This window comes from Bufo bufo, chromosome 4, assembly GCF_905171765.1.
Source record: "Bufo bufo chromosome 4, aBufBuf1.1, whole genome shotgun sequence".
Classification (NCBI taxonomy): Eukaryota; Metazoa; Chordata; class Amphibia; order Anura; family Bufonidae; genus Bufo; species Bufo bufo.
The window spans coordinates 415,898,189-415,902,477 of record NC_053392.1 but is presented as its reverse complement, the minus strand read 5'-3'; positions in this window follow the sequence as shown (position 1 = coordinate 415,902,477).

Genomic DNA, 4,289 nt, shown 5'->3' with positions numbered 1-4,289 from the left:
CAGAGCAGGGACTCCTAAGCCGAACTAGAGTTTCGACACCCTCCCCTCTTCAGAGCAGGGGGTGCCTGGGATGCTTCCATTGTGCTCGGGTGCTCGGTAGAACACCCGAGCATCGCAACGTTTTTTACACAAGCACTTTGGTGCTCGATCAACACTAGTAGTTATCAGTCAACATTCCCCATTTGTCTGCTTTATGATGGCATCATTTTGTAAATGTAATTTTATTTTTTTAGGCTGTTAGAAGGCTTAGAAGGTTAGAAGCCATTTTTCAATTTTAAAAAATTTCAAAAACCATTTTTTTAAGCACCAATTCAGTTATAAAGTGATTTTCATGGACTTACATAATGGAAACCACGCATAAATGACCCGATTTTAGAAACTACACCCCTCAAATTATTCAAATCTGATTTTTCAAGCTTTGTTAACCCTTGAGGTGTTCCACAAGAATTAAAGGAAAATGAAGATGAAATTTAAAAATTTCACTTTTTTTGGTAGATTCTTTTTATGTTAATAATTTTTTTCTTGCAACACAGCAAGGGTAAACAGCAAAATAAACCTCAATATACATTACTCTGATTGTGCAGTTTACAGAAATACCCCAGTGGTCAGAAGGAAAGGAGCATCATATGGATTTTAGAGGCAGATTTTACTAGAACGGCTTTTGGGCACCATTTTGTATTTGAAGAGACCCTGACATACCCCTACAGTGGAAACCCCCAAAAAGTGACCCCATTTAGGAAACAACACCCCTTAACAGACTAAATAGGGGGAGGTAAAGGTCACATGATCCACACCTGAACAGGAGGTGTGGACATACCAGCAATTAGGGTTCAAATAGCCAAACGGCTAATGGTTTCCCGTTTAAGGTCAAATATAAAATATAACATTTATTAGGTATTCTTTAAAATGAACGGGAAGATAGAAAAGTAAAGGTATCTAAAATTAAATTGCTCTAGTGCTTGGCGACAGTATACACTTTTTTTTGTTAATGGTTACTGCTTTTATTTGCAGTCTTTCCCATAGTGTATCTCAGTCCTGAGGAGTAGATCCTATTATGTTTCCCTCCTCGGTCTAATAGGATTGTGACGAGATGTGAACTCTCTGTCAGCACTGCACCGGGGTGGATGGAGTACTTATAACTCTATCCCTAAATTCCTCATTTAGGACTGAGTGTAACTGTTCAAATCGGTTAGCCCAGTGTCTGCAGCGCACCAGGGGCCGATCACCATGCACACTACACTAATCTAAAACCTAAACTTGCAGCTCCCCCGACATGTTTCACCACGGATGTGGCGTCTTCAGGGGCAATGGAGCTACTATCAACAAGATCGCCCTGTGATTCGGCCTTTATATATCGTCTGGGTGGTTCTTTCCCTTCCCTTATTGCCAATGAATTGCCGGCGATCGATTGATAGTCACATGGTTTGGCCAATTACAATCTATTTGATTGCTTGTCAGTCACGGATTCGCCAGTATTTGTGACGAGTATATACCTAGGTGTGGACTTGTAGCTTTATTCCGCCTACCTTTTCGGGTTCCAATGCGTGTCTAACTGGGATAATTTCTCCGTACTGATGCTAAGTCAAGGCGCATGCGCTCAACTCTCCACATCGCTTCCTTCCAAATACTAAGTCTGGGCGCATGCGCTCCAATCTTCATATCGCTTCCTCACAATTTCTCCCTACTGCGCATGCCCACACACTTAGTTAATAAGTCTCTAGAAATACATATTCAAAGTATCAATGCGCATGCGTCCACACTCAGAAATCCTTGACATCTATTTCTACTTTCAGCTTCTTCTTTCAATTTAAAGTCGGGGCGCATGCGTCTATACTCTAATAGTATTTCGTGAGTGGTTCCTTCTGCGCATATTCAGCCACTTAGGCAACACACAGACAAAGTGAAACCAAAAGAGGCTGTCAGATCACTAATGTGCAGATAATCTTTCAGACCTTTTCAAACTTGTCACCGGTGTGACAGTAATCCCCCTTCTACGGAGGACCTCCAGGCACCCAGGACCTACCTCATCAGGATGAGCTCTGTGGAATGCTCTCACCAGACGGCTAGCATTAACATCGGTCGCTGGAATCCAAATCCTCTCCTCTGGTCCGTACCCTCTCCAATGAACGAGATACTAGAGGGATCTCTGGAGAAATCGGGAGTCCACAATCCTGCTTATCTGAAATTCTAAATTGCCGTCCACCATGACAGGAGCGGGAGGCAAGGAGGATGGTTCAACAGGTTCAACACATTTCTTTAACAACGATTTATGAAATACGTTATAAATTTTCAATGCCTAAGGAAGTTCAAGACGGAAGGTTACAAAGTTAACAATGGCAGTGATCTTATATGGACCAATAAATCTTGGTCCCAACTTCCAAGAAGGTACCTTAAGTTTAATATTTATTGTAGACAGCCACACAGAATCACCCACTCTCAGGTCTGGACCACTCATACGTCTTCTGTCAGCCGCACGCTTATACCTGTTGCCCATCTTTTCCAGGTTATTTTGGATTTTCCGCCAAATAGAAGACAAAGAAGAGGAAAATTGTTCCTCCTCAGGAATGCCGGAATTATGAGCACCAGGAAATGTACCAAACTGTGGATGAAACCCATATGCCCCAAAAAACGGTGACTTATCAGTGGATCCCTGTCTACGGTTATTTATAGCAAACTCCGCTAAGGACAAAAATGAAGACCACTGTTCCTGTTCCTGATTCTCTGAAACAAAACATATCAAGTAAGTCTCCAGATTCTGATTAGTGTGCTCCGTCTGTCCATTCGACTGAGGATGAAAAGCCGAAGAGAAGGACAATTGTACACTCAGACGAGTACAGAACGCTCTCCAGAATCTGGAAGCAAACTGAGTCCCTCTATCGGACACCACATCAGAGGGAATGCCATGTAGTTTCACGATGTTGTCGACAAATGCAGTAAGCCGGATTGGGGCAGATGCACACTGGCGCAATATTAATAGTTCTTAGTTCGTGACGCCAATTGCAGCTTGCGCAGGTACTGTAGCAGGGCCCTTTAAGATGTTATAGCTCACGTACCAGGTGAGGAATGCCAGAGGGGGATAATGTATTTGTATAGTAGGTATAGCAGTGTCAACGGTGTCTCCTACCTTGGTACGGCTGGACTCCTGTATCCTGTAATAATGTAACAATCCTACAGGCTCACCTGAGTCAGAGGACCGCTGGCTGGAGGTAGGAGTGGAGCCCAGTGGCAAGGCCCGCAGGCAGGTAGTAGGTAGGGACAAGCAGAAGAGTAGTCGGTAGGCAGGCGGTGGGTCAGGGCAGGCGGCAGTAAGCGTGGTCAGACAATCCGGATGGCAACGGTGGTAGCAGTTCAGTAGGTAGGGACAAGCAGAAGAGTAGTCGGTAGGCAATTCCTGGTCAGCAGTGGATTTCAGTAGTAGCAGGAGCAGCAGATGAGGAGAAGCTTGATCAAGGCTCAGGAGCTCAATAATCAGCAAGCTAGAGTGCAAGGGGCTGGACTTATATAGGGAAGTACCAGGTGTGGGGAATCAAGGGTGATGAGCAAGGCTTGGCAAGACTGAGGTTATATAATAGGTTTCAGGGAGTAATGTCCAGAGAGGACGGTAGCCTAGCAAGCAGGGCTACCGCCTGGGATGTGGCTGGTCGAATCCTGACAAATAAATTTTAGTGTGGTCAGTAGGAGTAATTGAGGAATGAATGCAATCCAGACAGGAGATATAATCCAACTCGTCTTTACTTAATGGGTGCAGCATAAATCCATACAAGTTACAGCAATAGTCCTTTGGGTCCCAGCAGGTATTGGCAATATGTGGCAGGAATAAATATCTATTCTGCTTCTATTCATATGCCTAAAGAATCTGGCAGGTATCTATCTTCTGCTCTGTCTGTAGTCTGCTTGATATGGGCCTGACTAGCTGAAGGAGGTATTTGGCTTCTCCTGGTCTTTGGATTAAACACTCACAGTTCTGCTGGCAGGAAATGGCTTCCTGGAGGTCTGTAGATCTGGAGGTGGCTGCTTGCTTGTCCACCTGCACTGAGGTAGATAATTCAGGCTGGGAAGAGGGATCCTGGGGCCTCAGCCGAGGTCTGGATCCTAGGTTGGGATCCCTGTGTCTGGGAGCTCCAGCTAACACAGCCTTCCCCAAGAGGGGGGCTGGTACACACTAACTAGAACTTTCCTTCCTCCCCATGAGGCAGGATGTGGGAACATTCCACTCCTCCTCAAAGAGGGGGGAGCTAGGTTGGAATGAACTATTCCAATCTAGCAATATTAAACTGGCTAAGATCCTG